Genomic DNA, 20,303 nt, shown 5'->3' on the forward strand with positions numbered 1-20,303 from the left:
TTTTTTTTTTTTCCTTGTGGTACTCTTCTTATGCATATATTGGTGCACTTACTGGTATTCTGTATTTCTCTTAGGCTTTGTTTATTTTCCTTCATTCTTTTTTCTCTCTGTTCTTGTTTCATAACCTCTACTGATCCGTTTTCAAGCTCATAAATTCCTTCTTCTGCAAGTTCAAATCTCTCATTGAGTCTTTCTAGTAAAATTTTTATCATGGTTTTGTACTTCTCAATTCCTGATTTTCCATTAGCTTCTCCTTTTTTATAATTTTATCTTTATTGATATTATCTGTTTTATGAGATATTTCTATCCTACCTCAATCATGGTTTCCTTTAGTTCTGTGGACATGTTTACAACAGCTGCTCTGAAGTCTTGGTCAGTTAATTCTGACAGCTGAGCCCTCTGACAAGCATGTTCTGTTGCCTGCTGCTATTTGTCCTATGAGCCACAATTCCCGTTTTTGGCATGTCCCATAATTTTTTGTTGAAAAACACTGACATTTTAGGTAATAGATTACAACAATTCTGTGTAGTGATTCTCTTCCCGCCCCCCACACACAAGTTTTGTTTTTACATGCCTATTTGTTTAGTGACTTGGTGGGGCTATTTTAGTAAAGTCTGTTTTCTCTGCAGTGCAGCCTGTGATGTTGTTCCTCAGAGGGTGCAGCTTTGGCCATGTGCATGGTCGTGTGGAATAACTGGTTTTATCAGGGCTCTCTTTCTGTCTATCCAAGATCTTTCTATTAAGCCCCCTGCCTCCTTTGGTATCACACCCAGCTGTTAGCCTCCGTGAACTGAGAACTGATTACTGTTTTTGATAATGCTCTGATGTTTAAATTGCTTCCTAATCAGATTCAATTAATTTGGGGTCCATTGTAGGGTAATATTTGAGACCAGTGTTTGACATTTTTTATAAACCCAGGAGAGATCTTAACTTTCTCTATCACTGGATCTTTCTGGTAAACCTCTAGCTGATTTATGGTGGAGCTATCAGCCTCTTCTGCATTGCTTACTACCACAATGTCCATCTTTTTCAAGGAAGCCATTAGGGTTGAACTTCTCTGTAGTTTGTTTTAAACAAACTTATTCCCCTGGAAAAAATTTCTGTGCCACAGCTCCAGAGCTGATGGAGAGAGTGGCCCATATCTCTCTCAAATGACTCCCTTATTTCATGAGGAAGGTCCCAGACAGGCATGGTAGCCTCTTATATTTTCAGATTGTCTTTATTGGCATGAAATCTCCACCCCTTGAGCAAAGTGTGATGAGGGCAATTGGGACCCTGGAATTCTCAGCCTATTCTCCCTGAGGAAGAACTCTGACCTACAAGACAAGGCTTGGTGAAGGAAGAGAGTCTTAGATCTCAGTTGCTTTTACCGAAATAGAACCTCTGCAATATATAACTGGGCAAGGGTCGGGTGGGAGATGAGAAATGCTGGTTATACTGAGCTGAGAGGGGAGAAGAAGAGAGCAGGTCATGGCTCAAATGCCACAGGCCTTTTTTTTTTTTTTAACTAAGATTTAGATTTTCTTGAATAATTGGTTTTTTATTTACTGTATGCACTTAAGACAGATTCCAGAGATTTAAAATGGATGTTTATTTGTTTTAAAAATAATTTTCACCAGTTATTAATTGTTTGTCAGCTATGGTTGTAAGTCCGTGGAGCTCCTCTTACTGGTACTCCAGAAGTCATTGCCTCCTGTTCTCTTTTAATCACACTTCAATTGACCTTTCATAGCTATTGATCCATTAAAATTGTTCTTGCCAGGGTCACAAATGAATTCCAAATGGTTAAATCCAAGGATCAATTTTAAGTTATAATTTTGCTTTGCCCATCAGCAGCCTCTGAGACAGTTGAAAATGCTTTTCTCTTCTACAATGTTTCCTCAGCTTCCAGGAGTCCACATTCACTTAGCATTTCTCCAACTTCATAGTATTCTTTGCTGATTTTGTCTTCTCTCTGATATCTTGAATGTCTTAGCTTAGGCTCCTATAACAAAATACCATAAACTGAATGACTTAAACAGGAGACATTTGTTTCTCACAGTTCTAAAGGCTAGGAAGTCCAAGATCAAGGTGCTGGCAGATTTGGTTGTTGGAGATGGCCATCTTCCTGGCTTTCAGACAGCTTCCATCTCATTGTGTGCTCACATGACCTCTTCTTTGTGTACTGTCAGAGAGAAAGCATTCTTTCCCTGTTCCTCTTTGTAAAGGGCACTAATTCCATCATGAGAATATCAATATCACATAAGCCTAAAGACCTCCTAAAGGCCTCAGTTCCAGATACCATAACATTGGGGTTTAGGGCCTCAACATATGGCTTTGGGAGGGGACATATTCAACCCATTACATTAAGTATGAATGCCTTAGGGCTTAATCCTCCTCTTTTGGGGATATCACCAGGCCCATGCCTTTAAATACCATTGATATATTGAGACTCCAAATTTACCTCTCCTGCTCAAATCTTTTTCCTTATGCCAGAGCCAACTCCTGCTTCTTTGACTTATCTAATTGGATGTCCAATAGATATCTCAAACTTAACATGTAAAAACTGAACTCCTTCCCCCAAACGAATTTTACTTGCAATCAACTCCATTTCATATGATGGCAATTTTATCTTTATAGTTATTCAGGCAAAACCTTAAGTCATGCTTGGTTTATACTCTTTTGAAGTCATGATTGGTTTAATACTTTCTCACACCTCCCCATCCATCCAATTTTGTTATCTTCAAAACATATCTATAATCTGATCACTTCTTCCCATATCCACTGCCACCTTTTGATTTGAGCAATCATTCTCTCTCACCAGTTAGAGGAGTAACCTCCTTACTAGTCTCCCTATGTCCACAGTTGTCTATCTTAGTCTGGTCTCAACACAGCAGCAGAATTATCAGTTTAAAAATCATATCTTTTTTAACTCAAATCACTTACCTCCTCTATTGAAAACCCTTCAGTGGTTTTCCATCTCTCTAAGAGTAAAAGCCAAAGTTTCAATGTCAATGGTGTACATTAGAATCGATTGTGGGCTTTAAAAATAGACTCATGGGGTGCCTGGGTGGCTCAGTCATTAAACGTCTGCCTTTGGCTTAGGTCATGATCCCAGGGTCCTGGGACTGAGCCCCTTGTCGGGCTCCCTGCTCTGCAGGAAGCCTGCTTCTCCCTCTCCCACTCCCCCTGCTTGTGTTCCTGCCTCACTATCTCTCTCTCTGTCAAGTAAATAAATAAAATCTTTTTAAAAAATTAAAAAAATAAAAATAGACTCATACAGCTGAACCTCACAGAAATTCTGATTTATAGGTCTGGTGGGGGTAGAACAGTGGTGTGGCGCTCAAGGATATATAAATATAATTTTTTTAAAGATCAACAGGTGATTCTAAAGGGTCTACTGAATTGAAAACAACTGTGTTAGAGTATACATGGAGCAGAAGAATCCAAGATATACAGGAGTTGCTGTTACTAATATTAACGAATAATATAATGTTAATCATTATTTATATTACATATCAACAAAAATAACAGCTAAGATTTGTTGAAGTCTGGTAAGGAAAAGGCAGAGGTGAGCACTTAGTGTGCATTAACTCACTTAGTACTAAAAACCTTATAAAGTAAGCCCTACCATATTTTGATTCTAAGACATTTTGTTTTCCCATCTTTTTTTTTTAAAGATTTTATTCATTTATTTGACAGAGAGAGAGAGACAGTGAGAGAGGGAACACAAGCAGGGGGAGTTGCAGAGGGAGAAGCAGGCTTCCTGCCAAGCAAGGAGCCCGATGTGGGACTCGATCCCAGGACCCTGGGATCATGACCTGAGACGAAGGCAGACACTTAACTACTGAGCCACCCAGGCGTACCTTGTTTTCCCATAATGTGTCTTATAATCAGTGAAATCACACAACCACAACTGGCCCAGAGGGCATTTATGATATATATGCCATGCCCTACACAGACACAAATTAAATTCTTCTAGTCAATGATACTATGTGATACAAAACATTTTTACCTGAATCAAAAATGATTTATAAAAAATTGGACTATGAATGTGAATAAGTTTTAGCAATACCTTACCAATTTACTGCTTCTACTTTCCTTTTGATGTATATTAGGTGAATGATATATAATAAAATCTCTATCTAAGTAAGTCTATAAGAACTGTTTCAGTAAGTATAAAATAAATATTCTTAGTGGTGAGAGTACTATGGGATAGTTTAATTGTCACTGTATTTTCCTTCTAAGTAGTATATCAAATAATGATTGAGTTATCATAATATTAGCTGAAATACAGCATATTCCCCCACAACAGATTTATAGGCTATTATAAGTGGTCAACTATGACTATAAGCAGTAAATCAAACCTGTTCAAACTCAGGCTATCTTTAATGTTCTTTGTATGGTTCAGAGAGCTTGAGTTTTGGAATCTGACAAACTTAATTAAAAATCATTGCTCTTTCATTTACTACTTATGAGCTTTGGTCATTGCACACAACTCCCCTCAAATTCCTTATATAGCTAAAAGGGAAATAATATATACCTTCTAGAGTGAGGATGAAATACTATTTTTGTTAAATACCCAACTCCAAAATGTTAGATTGTGCCCTCTACTTTCCTGAAATTTGGTTGTTTGTGTTACAATTATGAAATAACATAATCGGGCGCCTGGGTGGCTCAGTTGGTTGAGCAGCTGCCTTCGGCTCAGGTCATGATCCTGGAGTCCCCGGATCGAGTCCCGCATCGGGCTCCCTGCTCGGCGGGGAGTCTGCTTCTCCCTCTGACCCTCCCCCCTCTCATGTACTCGCTCTCTCTCGTTCTCTCTCTAATAAATAAATAAAATCTTTAAAAAAAAAAAAAGAAATAACATAATCATTCTTTTTTACCAAATACCAATCCCACAACCAGAGATAATCTTGGCAATTCTCTCAAAATCTCCATGAATACAGTGCATGTGTGGGTGTTTATGTGTGTGATTTACACAGATGGAAACATTATAATACTACATATCAGCATCTCCCAGTTAATAACATATTTATAAGACCTGTAGTTTTCGAGAACTATGATTCCTGTTTGTTTGCTGCTCTATTCCTTTAAAAATGTGCTTGGAACAATACTAATTGTTCATTAAATATTTGTTGAATGAAGGAATAATGTTTCATTTTACACATACCTATTACCATATTCTTAGTTTCCAGTTACATAATATCCCATTATAAGAAAATATACTTATTTCAAGAAGCTTTTTGAATGACATAAACTTGTTGATCTACAAAAAACCCTCTATAAGTATCTTTGTATGAATATATTTTGAAAAAGTAGGCAGGCTTATGTTTTATATTCCTATAAATATAGTTGTTACGTCAAAGAGTTTTTCTTTTAATTTTAATAAGTAATATGCAAAGCAAACATTTTCTATTTTTTGTTTGTCCAGTGTAACTCCCCCTTGTTTTGAAAACAAATCAACATTTAACTTTGGAGAATTGGTCCTTTCTCTCTCTCTCAGTCCATGTGGATTTTGTAGCATTGAAGCTACCCCTCAGCTCCAGAGTGAGCATTTGTATTGGAAACAGGGTTGCCAGACAGAGCAAATGAAAATACAGGATGTTCAGTTAAATTGGGATTTTAAAGCAATGAATTTTTTAGTATAAAAACGCATATACATTGGAGACATATATAAGGAGATACATGTGTGTATGTATCAAATATGTAACATATTATGTTGAATCGGATTAAAATTTATTGACAGAAATTCAATATTCTGGGCCATTTATTAAGCTATATAAAAAATTGGGTCTAAATTAAAGATAACAAATAATAAATATTATAATTTTAGCAATTTTTATAATTGTATTAATAAATGTATAGTACAAACAATGCTAAAAGTTTTTATCTTATTTTTTGTTAGAAATTAACTCTATGTACAGTTATGCAACAGTTTACATTTACTTCCATTACTAATCCCACTTCCAGAAAACTTTTTAATATACTATATCTCCCCCTATGGATGACACCACAACAAAGTAAATTGAAGTGTTCCTTAGAGATTGTGTACATGTATGTGTGTGTATCTTATTGAAATTGCTAAAATTATGAATTTCCAAAAAAAAAAGGATCTGTGTCTTTTTCTTTAAACCTGCAGTATTTATCAATCTGTCTGGAATATTGCAAGAGATTAATACATCTTTACTAAATTGAACAAAATGAAAGCACTATATCTACAATAAGATTTTGGCAACAGGTATAGAAGGCAAGAATCAGTTAACTTTCAAATCATATGCCCCCATACATATCTGACTTCTCAATTCAAGTCATTTTTAAGTAGATTTAGGCTAATTTTTAAATCTATAATAATAGGGGCGCCTGGGTGGCTCAGATGGTTAAGCGTCTGCCTTTGGCTCAGGTCATGATCCCGGGGTCCTGGGATCAAGCCCCGCGTCGGGCTCCCTGCTCAGTGGGGAGCCTGCTTCTCCCTCTGCCTCTGCCTGCCGCTCCCCCTGCTTGTGCTCTCTGTCTCTCTGTCAAATAAATAAATAAAATCTTTAAATCTATGATAATATAAATAGGCATGATGAACATCTGTAATTTGTAGTCTTAAGGATAAAGTGAAAAAAATTAAAGCAAGGGAATCATTACATTTTGAAATCCAATAAGAGAAAATGATAAGAAAAAATAAATTAACACTAAGACCATTAAATGCAAAGAGAGAGATTTGAGTGCATTATTTATGGTTTAAAAAAATCTTGTTTTGACAAAAGAACATGTTTTATGGAAACCTTTATCTAGATATTAAAATGTTTAAACATTATATAAAATAGATTCTTAAAATACTAAGAAATTCTATAAGAAGTTGCATATATAGTATATAATTAAGTTTAATTTCTCCACCCAAAATAACATTTTCTCATTATTCTCTTCACTGTGCTCACTCCTTTCTCTCTAAATAAGCTGGGTGTCTAAGGAGGTAGAGCAACTCATTTCATAAAACACTGTGACACTGCATTAATAGTAAGAACCCATTTACCACAAATTTAGAATATCCTCAGAGAATATTCTATCAATTATTTACCCATGACATGACCTCAGTAAAGTATAACTTAATGATATTATTACTTCTTCTATTTTTATGCCCATAAAACAATTAGATATAGATGGAAAAGCACTGTATTTGCCTCTAGAAGAGTTTGCTACTCAGAGCTACTAGAATCCTATCTCTGGGTTTTAGTTTATTTTTAACTCAACTTTCAGGCTGATAATGCTAAATTCAAATTTAGGTTTCATGCAGTATGATTATGAAATGTGCATGAAAGTAGCGCATCATAAACACAAGGTCAGTCGCTCAGTGGACATTGTCTTATCTCAGGCAATGTTGTTTTTATTGATTTTTAAGCATTAGAAAAGCATACATGATTATGAAAGAAGCAAATAATGTGGTAAAGCTCCATATTAATATATTTTTTAAACTTTTAAAGACTGCAAGTTTAAGAGAATTAAAGAAGGAAAAGTTGCTGATATAGGAAATGCAATAATCATTCAAACACACAAACCCACTGGTAACAAGAAGTTGATTAGAAATAACCTTAGGGGCCCTGTGTGGCTCAGTCAGTTAAGCCACTGACTCTTGGATTTGGCTCAGGTCATGACATCAGGGTCATTAGGTTGAGCCCTGGGTGGAGCCCCACTCCAGCTTGGCACTCAGTGGGGAGTCTGCTTGAGATTCTCTCTCTCCCTTGGCTTGTCCTGCCCCACCCCCACCATGATTGCTCTCTCAAATATATAAATAAATAAATATTTTCTTAAAAAAATAAATAACCTCACATTTGCCAATGGAATCTATTATTATATGGATTTTGCAGTTAGATTTTTTAAAAATATTTATTTATTTTAGAGAGAAAGCGCAAGTGTGCGCACACATGTGTGCATATGCAAATGGGGGGGGCAGAAAGAGGGAGGCAAGTAGACTCCCTGTTGACCACAGAGCCCAACACAGGCTCAATCCCAGGACCCTGAGATCATAACCTGAGCCAAAATCAAGAGTTGGGTGCTTAACCAACTGAGCCACCCAGACTTTTCTTTTTTAAAGAGAGAGAAAAGTATGTGCACTCCTGCACAAGTAGTGGGAGGTACTGAGGCGGGGAGAAACAGAGGGAGAAGGAGAGAGAGAATCTTAAGCAGGCTCTGCACCCGGTGAGGAGCCTAAGGCAGGGCTCAACCCCAGGCTGGATCTCATGACCCTGAGATCATGACCGGAGCCAGATTCAAGTGTTGGATCCTTAACCAACTGAGCCACTAAGGCACCCCTGATGTTAGATTTTCACTGAGGCAAACTATAATTAAACTACTCAAAATGTGGGAAAAAATGTTTTCAACCAAAAAAATAAATAAATTCTTGTAACTATTAAGATATGCAGGATATTTTCACTTACCTTAGTCAAATATAAGATTAAATATATTCAATGCAAGCAGTAATTAAAATATTTTGATGGGTTTGTGCCTTATGGTACTTACTAAAAACTCAAATTTCAGTTTAAAAATGAAGATTATTAAGCATGACAATATTTCAAGAGACTTCTTTTAACATATACTTGCTCCTAACAAGTATTTTTGTAATGTAATGACTATTTATCTAAAATTGAATATAACATTGAAATTAAATGTTTTAATACCTCTGTAATAAGCACAAACTATTAAAAAAAAACTCATCCTTCTAGTGTATTAAAAATATTTTCACTGATCAATTGTTTCCATTCATTAGCACAGCACCTCATCCACAATAAAATGTTCATATTCTTAATAGGGTTATCATAGAAATGAATGTGAAGTTCCTATATGAAGAGGTATATTAAAATGAAAATCCTTTGTAGTTGTGTTTTTGTGTTTTTAAGAGCCCCTGAATTGTCAGGAGTGTTATTCAAAAAGTGTTACATCAATAATAGGCTTCTGTTACTAAAATTATACCACAAAAACAATATAGAAACCAAAGCTTGAAATAGTTTCTTTTTAAAAAAGCAACATCCCTGGCTGAATTAAACAATATATTTTAAAAACCCAAAGATTTTTTTTTCATTTTAACCCAGTCCTAATATTTAGAAAAGCAAATAGTACAATTCCTCTAACAAAATCACAGAAATATTAAGAAGGGAGAATCCTTTAAATAATTTTCATTTAAGGTTACAAATAAATTGCCATTGTACTAAGCATAGGGGTCTTCTGAGGCTTACAATAGTTGATGTCTTAATGCTAGAGAAAGTGACATATCACATAAAGAAAACATACTGGGATCTTTCCCTTTTGGTAATATTTGTGTTAACCTAATAGTTAAAACTAAATAAAGGGAGGATCAAATAAAAACACATTTTAACCTCCATCCAAATAAAGTCTATAAATGGAGTTATTATATTAGCTACAACTAATATAATAGTAGATAAAAGTCTTTGGGTCTTTAAGACCAAAATGACAATCTTTAATAATATAAAATTATTATCTAATAACAGATCTGTGAGTCACCAAAATGGCATCTTTACTTGGGCATCCACATATGAATGGTTTCCAAACATTTAGAATTCTGTATTCAAAAGATCAGTAAAATTATATTTGAGAAAACACCTCACAATATTTTTAACATGATATTATAAACATCACATGACCTCTCAATAAGATAAATTTTGTACTTCAGTAGAGGTAGCAAATTAAATTCAATCATTATTATAAGACTCACTACCTAGATGAGCTCTAGAAAGAGGGGCATTGTATTGAGGGAATATCAAGAGGACATGGTAATATTTAGGAGCACAGATTAGAAATGGCCCAGTGGTCCTAATCTAGTTCTCCCTTCCTATTTCTCCCTTGTTCTGTCCATGTGCAACACATATTCTGAAAGATTTTGACTTCCAATAAAAAGATAAATTAAATTTGTATTTTAAAAGTTAAAGTTTAATATCAGCTTGTCAGAACTTCTAATATGCAAAACAACATTATTTCCTTGAATTGATATAATCCTAACCAAAAGCAATTTCTCATCTTGAGAAGTATGAAAGTTTTATAGGTAAATGAACTATTCACATTAGTTTTCTCAAATATTTAACACTATTTCTAAACTTTAGTTATTCTATATAAATATTCCTAGAGCTTGAGGAATTAGTTATATAGTACAATCCCTTCTCTTTATTTTTTTTTAAAGATTTTATTTATTTATTTGAGAGAGAGAATGAGAGAGAGAGTACATGAGAGGGCGGAGGGTCAGAGGGAGAAGCAGACTCCCCGCTGAGCAGGGAGCCCTATGTGGGACTCGATCCCAGGACTCCAGGATCATGACCTGAGCCGAAGGCAGTCGCTTAACCAACTGAGCCACCCAGGCGCCCGAATCCCTTCTCTTTAGAGGGAAGGAAATTCAATTAGGACACTTACCCATTTTCAGAAATTAGTTAATGACGTAGTCGTACACTGATCTTTTCACAATGCTACACCCACATAGTTCCATTTTATAAACTTTAGAAACCAGATATTTACACAGTGTTAGTCATATTGAGGTCAGAACCCAGGGTCCCTGATTGATCTTGACTTCTTTTCCAATGATTAGAAGCATAAATTGTCATTTGGCCTATGCCATTATGGAAGGCCTTCCCAGTGCCTGCCTACTGATTGTTTTTACTTTCCTGAATCCATAATTTCATCTAACAGATGGTTTAACATGTGTAGAAGACTGCTTATCTCCACACAGAATTCCACTTCTTGCCAAATATTTATGTATTTATATTTAATAAGATCTTTTTTAATTGGAGTACTTTTATCATAGGGTCATACCAAGTATATTCTCATTGATATTGCCTTGGCCATATACTGAAAATCAGAGAGACGGAGATGATCAAGATGAATTATTTATTTCTAGGGGAGGGCTGTCAAGTTTGCAAACATATTATAGGCAGCACTGAGTTTTAATGGATGTTTGAAAACTGAAGAATAATTAAGAAGAACTCATTCTCATTCACTAATTATATAGCTTAGAATACTCTGGGTTAGTTTTAAATCTTCAAATATAATATTTTCTATGTGGAGAAAAAGATGGTAAGCAATTATACTACTGCTTTATATTGTTGCACAAAATTATATATATAAAAATATACTGGGAAATGCATCAGCAAATAGAAGAGTAATAATGCTAATAACAGCATGCTAATATTAATACTCATAGACTATAATATTAATAAAAACAGAAACTTGCTTTTTTATTATATAAGTATAGAACAATAAATCTATTGCACATTTTTATTCCCAGATTATCATATTGCTTTGTTCCTTTCAATTAACTAATATATACAAAGTTAAGAAACTATTTATATCCTTAGTTATTCTGCAAGAGTACTACTGTTTTTATCAATTTTAGGATTAGAGGGAACATAAATGATTAATTCTGACACAGAAATGTATCAAATTGAGGTGCACTTCAAGCATACTTGAATTATCAGATAATCATGAAATGGTAAAGATTTAATTACTTAAAAAAATCTAGGCGATAAAAACCAAAAATAAATATTTATCAGTGAGAATTTTCTTTTAAATTACAACAGAGATACTTATAAAAATAGTTTTTATAACTACCTAAAGAGATTGCAAATCACTTAACAGTATTAATACATATATTCAATATGAATTCTAACACTATTTAAAGTAACTGTTTGCAATTAACATTGCAATTAACCAATGTTTCTACAGATACTGACTTAAAATGACAGTAGTAAAGTTTGCTCTAAAGCTTAAAAATTCTAGATCGATTTGTTCAATCTTAATAAGTAAAGCTGATTTGAAACTCTGTACATGAGTGGCACATGTTAATTAAGCAATACAGATTCATGTTTACTCAGATCTTTAAACAAAAGATTAAGTAATATTACTGATACCTCTCTCCGCCGAGAAGCCCAGCATGTTTGTTTGATCTTCCACACCACTGCAGCTACCAGCAATAAGGATAAAAAACAACTGGAAAATAAAACACAATTTTTGCTTAACACATTGGAAATATGTAATGAAATATTCAAGAATATTTATAGAATCTAAAAATATATAGAACTAACCACTCTGCCTTGGTAAATAATTAAAGCAAAAATGGATAAATTAGCAGTGTTTAAAATGTCCTCAAGTAAAAACAAAGTATACAGGTAGAATAATTATTTATATTCTTGTTATGCAGTATAGCCTATCTTTAAGATTTTCCCTGTCAGAAAAAATGTAAATTTACAGCCCTGTTGGTCTTATACAGCAACAGAAATCTATTTAGAATTGCTACTGAGACATAAAAGCTGGCAATTGTTTTATAAATTTAAATTTCACACAGGTTTATTCATTTTATCTGTATTAGCAACTATTTTAGATATGAGAATATTCCAGTGGTTCTCAACTGAAGACAGTTTTGTTCCCCACTCCCCCAGGGCACATTTGGCAATGTCTGAAGACATGTGCGATTATCACAACGTTGATAGGGGTGCAACTTTCATCAGATGAGGAGAGGCAGGGATGCTGCTAAACATTCTGCCGTGCATAGGACTGTCCCCAGTGACAAAGAATTATCCAGTCCAACAGACCAGTCATGTTGAAGCTGAGAAAACCTGGTATACACTCATGTTTACACTAAGAAATAATTCAGTTACAGTGTTTATACATATGGTCTATACATATTAGGTAAAATATGCAATAAGCTATAAAAATCCAGGATACTTTGTTAGTAGTGACTTGAGACTAACAAATCTCAAAATAACAGAATCACATGAATCCGATTAATTGGTTCCAACCATGTATCACTGTTTTCTCTCCCTTTGCTCTGTGGTCAAACATTATGCTATGAAAAGACCCAGAGATGAGCAAATTCATTAGTCACTGGCCACTACAAAAAACCTGGTCTTCATCCTTAACTGATAATCCCTGTATTCTTTCATCTATTCACTCATAAGCTGTGCAAATGTTAGCACTTTCTACTCTTGTTGATTCTTTAATATACTTTTTCTCCTTGTCTCACTAGAAGAGAAGATCTTAGAATATCCTTCGGTGACGACAATGGCAATTCTAGCACCTATCCAATGAGCGCTGAACACATTTCAGATAATGTGCTAAATACTTCCTTCACATGGGTGCATGGTTTTGGTTTTATAAGAACACTCCCAGACGGAAGAAAAAAGAAAAATCCAATGCTCAGAAAGTTCAAAATAAATTGCTGATAGTCACAAAGGGAATAAATGGTAGAGCCAAAATTCAAATCCAGCGCTGTAAGCCTCAAACTCTCTCCTCCCCAACTGTTAGGAACTCTGATCTTGCACGTAATCTCACAATAGCTGTATTTCCATTTGCATTCCCTAATCTGTTATCCAGTATCAAATAAAGTGGATAAAAAAACCAAGAAAGCCTACGATCCTAACCTTTTTAACCAGTAAGGTGCCTTTTGTTTTTTAATAATTATCTCCCCCCTAATATTTTTTTTATTTCATCTTAATTTAGATTTCCAAAAGTGCCCAAGTCCCATATCTCCTGAAAAATAAAAACAACAACTTTATTTTATTGACCCTATTGCTCCCTCTAGTTTATCAAGCATATAATCAATGCAGCCACCTTCATGTCAATTTCCTCATAACCTAGTCCTATTTAACTCCTCACAATGTAGCATCTGGCTTATATACTCATAAAGTTGTTAGTATTAATAAAGATCAATGTTTATAAAACATTCAGCATTTTAGAGGATACTTTTCTCACCCTGACTTTCTACATATTAAATAAACTGGTCTTTTCTCTATTAACAGACTTTCACTTTTCAATTGACAATACTAGCCATCCATTCTTTAAAACTTTCTTAATACTTTATTTCCTTTTTTAAAAATTTTTATTTAAATTCTGGTTAGTTAACATATAGTGTAGTATTAGTTTCAGGTGTACAATTTATTAATTCAATACTTACATACAACACCTAGTGCTCATCCTAGCAAGTGCACTCCTTAATCCCCATCACCTATTTAACCCTTCTCCCCCTCCGCCCACCTCCCCTCTGGTCACCATAGTTTGTTCTCTATTGTTAAGAGTCCGTTCTTGGATTTGCCTCTCTCTTTTTTTCCCTATGATTATTTGTTTTGTTTCTTAAATTCCACATATGAATGAAATCATATGGTATTTGTCATTCTCTGATTATTACCCTTAGCATAATACTTTCTAGCTCCATCCACATCATTGCAAATGGCAAGATTTCATTCTTTTTTATTGCTAAGTAATATTCCATTGTATTTTGTATGTATGTATCTATACATACATATACCACATCCTCTTTATCCATTCATCAATTGATGGACATTTGGGCTCTTTCCATAATTTGGCTATTGTAGACAATGTTGCTGTAAACATCAGTGCATGTATCCCTTCAAATTAATATTTTCATATCCTTTGGGTAAATACCTAGTAGTGCAATTGCTTGTTCATAGGGTAGTTCTATTTTTTAACTTTCTGAGGAACCTCCATACTGTTTTCCACAGCGTTTGTACCACTTTGCATTCCCACCAACAGTGTAAGAGAGTTCCCATTTCTCCACACCCTCACCAACACTTGTTTCTTGTGTCGTTAATTTTAGCCAATCTCTTTGGTGTGAGGTGATATCTCATTGTAGTTTTGATTTGTATTTCCCTGATGATGAGTGCTGTTGAGTAACTTTTCATGTATCTGTTGGCCACCTGTATATCTTCTTTGGAAAAATATCCATTCACGCCTTCTGCCCATTTTTTAATTCAATTATTTGTTGTTTGGGTGTTGAGTTGTATTAGATCTTTTTTTTTTTTTTTTTAAGATTTTGGTTTTTTTATTTGACAAAGAGAGACACAGTGAGAGAGGGAACACAAGCAGGGGGAGTGGGTGAGGGAGAAGCAGGCTTCCCGCCGAGCAGGGCGCCCGATGTGGGGCTCGATCCCAGGACCCTGGGATCATGACCTGAGCCGAAGGCAGACGCTTAACGACTGAGCCACCCAGGCGCCACCTTATTAGATCTTTATATATTTTGGATACTAGCCCTTTATCAGATATATCATTTGCAAATATCTTCTCCTATGCAATAGGTTTTTGACTATTTCCTTCGCTGTGCAGAAGCTTTTTATTTTGATGAAATCCCAGTAGTTTATTTTTACTTTTGTTTCCCTTGCCTCAGGAGACATATCTAGTAAAAATTGCTATGGCCAATGTCAAAGAGGTTACTGCCTGCGTTGTCCTCTAGGATTTTGATGGTTTCCTGTCTCACATTTAGGTCTGTATTCCATTTTGAATTTACTTTTGTGTTTCTGTATGAAAGTGGTTCAGTTTCATTCTTCTGCATGTTGCTGTCCACTTTTCCCAGCACCATTTGTTAAAGAGACCCTTTTTCCTTCAGATATTCTTTCCTGTTTTGTCAAAGATTAACTGACCATATAGTGGTGGGTTCATTTCTGGGTTTTCTATTCCATTCCATTGATCCAGGAGTTTATTTTTGTGCCATATACTGCACTTTGTAATACAACTTGAAGTCTGGAATTGTGATGCCTCCAGCTGTGCTTTTCTTTTTCAAGGTTGCTTTGGCTATTTGAGGTCTTTTGTGGTTCCATGCAAATTTTAGGACAGTTTGTTGTAGCTCTATGAAAAATGCTGTTGGTATTTTGATAGGAATTGCATTAAATGTGTAGATTGCTTTGGGTAATACAGATACTTTAACAATATTTGTTCTTCCAATCCATGAGCATGGAATGTTTTTCCGTTTTTGTATCATCTTCAATTTCTTTCATAAATGTTTTAAAGTTTTCAGAGTACAGGTTTATTACCTCTTCGGTTAGGTTTATTCCTAGGTATCTTATAGTTTTGGAACAATGGGATGGATTCCTTGATTTCTCTTTCTGTGCTTTATTTTGATGTATAGAAATGCAACAGATTTCTGTATGTTGTTTTTGCATCCTATAACTTTATTGAATATCAGTTCTAGAAGTTTTTTGGTGGCATCTTTAGGGTTTTCTATATAGAATATCATGTCATCTGCAAATAGTGGAAGTCTGACTTCTTCCTTGTTGATTTGGATGTTTTTTATTTCTTTTTGTTGTGTGATTGCTGTGGCTAGGACTTCCAGTACTATATTAAATAACAATGGTGAGAGTGAACATCCTTGTTTTGTTGCTGACTGTGGAGGCAAAGCTCTCAGTTTTTCCCACTGAGCATGATATTAACTATGGGTTTTTCAGATACAGCCTTTGTGATGTCGAGGTATGTTCCCTCTATCCCTACTTTGTTGAGGGTTTTTATCATGAATGGATGCTGTACTTACCCAAATGCTTTTTCTGCATCTATTGAAAGGATCATTCTTTTTTTTTTTTAAAGGGTTTTTTTTTTTTAAGATTTTATTTATTTATTTGACAGAGAGAGACACAGCGAGAGAGGGAACACAAGCAGGGGTAGTGGGAGAGGGAGAAGCAGGCTTCCCGCTGAGCAGGGAGCCGGATGCGGGGCTCGATCCCAGGACCCTGAGATCATGACCTGAGATGAAGGCAGATGCTTAACGACTGAGCCACCCAGCCGCCCCAGAAAAGATCATAGGGTTCTTATCCTTTCTTTTATTAATGTGGTGTATCACACTGATTGATTTGCAAATACTGAACCACATCTTCAGCCCAGGAGTAAATCCCACTCGATCATGGTGAATGATTCTTTAAATGTACTTTTTGGATTTGGTTTGCTAGTATTTTATTGAGAATTTTGGCATCCATGTTCATCAGAGATACTGGCTTATAGTTCTCTTTTTTTGTGGTGTCTTTGGGTGGTTTTGGTATCAGGGTAATGCTGGCCTCATAGAATGAATCGAAATTTTCCTTTTCTATTTCTTGGAATAGTTTGAGAAGACTAAGTATTAACTCTTTTTTAAATGTCTGGTTAAATTTGCCTGTGAAGCCATCTGCCCCTGGACTTTTGATTGTTGGAAGATTTTTTATTACTGATTCAATTTCTTTGCTGGTTATTGGTCTGTTCAAGTTTTCTTTCTATTTCAGTTTTGAAAATTTATATCATCTAGGAATAATCCATTTCTTCCAGGTTGTTCAGTTTGTTAGCATACAGTTTTTCATAATATTCTCTCATAATTGTTTGTATCTGTGATGTTGGTTGTTATTTCTCCTCTGTCATTTGTGATTTTATTTATTTGGTTACTTCCTCTTTTCTTTTTGATAAGACTCGCTAGGGGGGTTATCAATTTTATTAAATTTTTTCAAAGAAATTCCTTGACTTTCTTGGTTTCCCTTCATCCTTCCTGACACACTATAGGGTCAATGAGGTACGCTGCATTCCAGGCTCCCTCTTTTAAATTATGGACATTCCCTAAAACCCAGTTCACACCATGCTGTTACCTTCTCTTGCTCTCAGAGAGAATGAGCTCAGTTATCCTCATGGCCTCAACTATAACCTCAATTGGAATGATTTCCCAAACTACATCATTATACCTTCCAAAATGAGAGCATCTTATCATTAAAGGTGATCTAAGAGATTTCAGACACCCTCCCAGGAAAGAAATATCCAGCACAACTCTGTGATCCTGCCTCTGATCACTCATCTAAGCTGAGAAGATGCTGACTCACTAGTCACTGCATTCTACATTCTATTTTTAGCTAGCTCAATCTATAACAATGTTCTTCTATTAAGCTCTTTCTAAATTTATCAATCAATGCTTCCTTCTGTCTTCTGGTTTACAATGAATCAGTCAATTCCTCTTCTATATGCTAAAGCTTTTTATATATTTTAAAAAGCTTACATGATTCCCCCTAGTTCACTGGTTCTCAATCAGGAGAGTTTTGTGCTCCAAAATATTCGGTAGTCTGGTTTCACCATTTGGTGGACATCTAGTGGAATGCTGGTAAATACCTTTCAATACAGAAGCCCAGCCCCCTGCTGGTAACAAAGATTTTCCCAGCTCAATATGCCAATCATGGCTTGAAACCCTGCTCCAGTCTGAATTATTATCATTTGGGTACACTTCCCTTGTTATATTCCAGATTAAAATTTTAACTGTTAAAATATGGTACTAGGAATTAATACTTCAGATAAAGACCAAGGATCCATTTATCTGAATTTCAGTCCTATCAATATACTAAAGTATTTTTTCATCTAGAACTAATGATGTAATGTATGGGGATTAACATAAGAATAAAAAAAAAATTAAAAAAAAAATATATACTAAAGTATTTTAACATAAGAGATATATCACCTCCAATCTACTGTGCCCAATCAGAACTCATGAAAAACATTCATAATGATTAAAAAAACCTAACATCCATCCAGTAATATGTACCCAGCACTATGTTATGTGTTTTACCCACATTATTTAATTACCACAATCACACATGATTTACCATGTATACTGTTACGTACTTATTTAAAAGATAAGAGAACTGAGTCATGGAGAATTTCAGTAAGTCACTTAAGTGACAAAAGTCTTAAATTGCAAGTCCTCCCTTTCTCCTAACTTCTTTGATTTACCATTACTTTTCAGGTAAAATGTAAAAACACATTCAACTTTAAAATCCCTGTACTGAATCCAACAACAAATCTTACCAACTGTTTCTTTCGGATATGTGCAATAATAGACGATACTACACACATCAAAATTCATTTACATTTGATAATTAAATACAGCTTAAGCACCAAAATACATTTTTATTTAATAATCTGTAATTCACAGTATATCCCCCAAAATAGTTATGTGATAGTGATTCAGTTCAAGATGGTGAAGACTGGTTTAATTTCTCCATGAGGAATCTAAATTCTTTGTGATCTAAATTTCATGACTCGAGTAAAAAGTGTCATCTTTATAATGGTGCAGAATGCCAGTATAAAATTTCGTTTATAATTTCACCTTTTTGTGAAGAGGAGATACATACTTTAGGGGTTTGCAGCAAATGCTCTCTATGTTAATTCATATTAGGTTATCAGTAAAAGTAAAGAGAAACCATGATGATGTAAACAAATAGGCAAAATCAATAAATAGTTTAAATATTCTTCTAATAAAATTTTAATAATCTCCAATAAATATTAAAAACCCAGTAAAATATTATCTCAGTTCCTGGCATATAGTTGTTGTCATTAAGCTTTGTTAAATGAATGGAACTGGTTCTTTAACTGATTTAAAAATGTATTAATTGTTTCTGACATTAGATGTCCTATTTGGCAATTTTATCTTTATATCAAGGTAATGTTTATAAATGCTTTTGATTTCTAATAAGCCAAACTGCAAATAAAAGTTACAGTTCTTCTTTTAAAGTCTACATAAAACAAAACAAGTTTATTAAGAACACTTGCTTTATTAAACAGCAAAAAACTAAAAACACCTGACAAATTTACCCAGCACTGTTGAAAACTCATCCTTCTGTGACTATCAGAAAATCCCAGTTCCTACTGACAATCCTGCAAAGCAGTGTCTGCACACCACCCTGTCTTTCCACTGGTTCCCATTACACCCAATGGATGTAGAGTGAGAAAAAAACTGTTATTCAATAAAGTGACTAAGATTTCTGGGTTTATCTGCTTAATAAGCTTTTCCCTAACATATTTCTTAAGTCAAAGCTCTTAATAGGCAACATCAAGCATTAGCATACTTTAATCCACTATGTGGTACTTTTGTCAGAGAAAAACTAGTTTCACTGCTTTCTTTCATTTTTTTATATCATATTATACAAAAGCTCCTATTGCTCCTTGGTACAGATATGGGTGGGGGGGCATGCAGGAATAATCGAGCTTTCATTTTTTAATAAAGTCTGCTGTATAATAATGACAGAAGATCTGAAAGGTTCAACACCCTTTAGTAAAATCCTCCTAATGGAAATAGAAAAGAACAGAAAATAAATGTAAAAAAAAATCAAGTACATGAGCTACAGGGATAAAAAAAGGAAAGCATAGGAACTTAGGGAGAGATATTTCAATAATTTGATTTTAACCTTCATAAAATGGTCATTATGGAAAGGACTCTTAATGTGAAAAACCATGGAACTCATTAGGTATTCTCATTTAGCGAAAATTAAAAAGAATTCAATAAAAGTAACACAGTGTGGTATAAGGTTATATTGTAAAGCAGGTTTCTAGTGACAAAGAAATATCCTCTGGTGGTAATCTAGTTGGCCAAATGCAAAAAGAGATAATACTGTCACTATTTTATAGCAATTTGAGGTTAATTGATCATAAAATTCAAGGCTTAAATACATATTTTAAAAGATGGTTTGGGCATATTAATATTTTATTTCACTGAAGAATGTTACAAACTAGGGAACTGTATTGAAATATAGAAACGTATTATTTTATTTTATTTT

The 20,303-nt window shown here is 34.5% G+C and overlaps 1 long non-coding RNA gene across 2 annotated transcripts in view; it reads right to left on the reverse strand.

Annotated features, from left to right (window-relative positions):
• Positions 1-18: 18 nt before the first annotated feature.
• Positions 19-20,303, reverse strand: part of LOC145722134 (uncharacterized) — a 64,503-nt gene continuing 44,218 nt past the window's right edge. Inside the window, exons 4-5 of one of the 2 annotated variants that reach the window (XR_014146183.1) lie at positions 11,877-11,955; positions 19-1,984 (exon numbers count right to left, since the gene is read on the reverse strand). This is a non-coding gene — a long non-coding RNA (uncharacterized LOC145722134). Of the gene's footprint in view, positions 1,985-11,214; positions 11,956-20,303 lie in introns of those variants that run through there. The other variant, XR_014146182.1, reaches the window with a different exon arrangement.

Source organism: Leptonychotes weddellii, chromosome 6, assembly GCF_054177405.1.
Source record: "Leptonychotes weddellii isolate Sample4059 chromosome 6, ASM5417740v2, whole genome shotgun sequence".
NCBI classification, from domain to species: domain Eukaryota; kingdom Metazoa; phylum Chordata; class Mammalia; order Carnivora; family Phocidae; genus Leptonychotes; species Leptonychotes weddellii.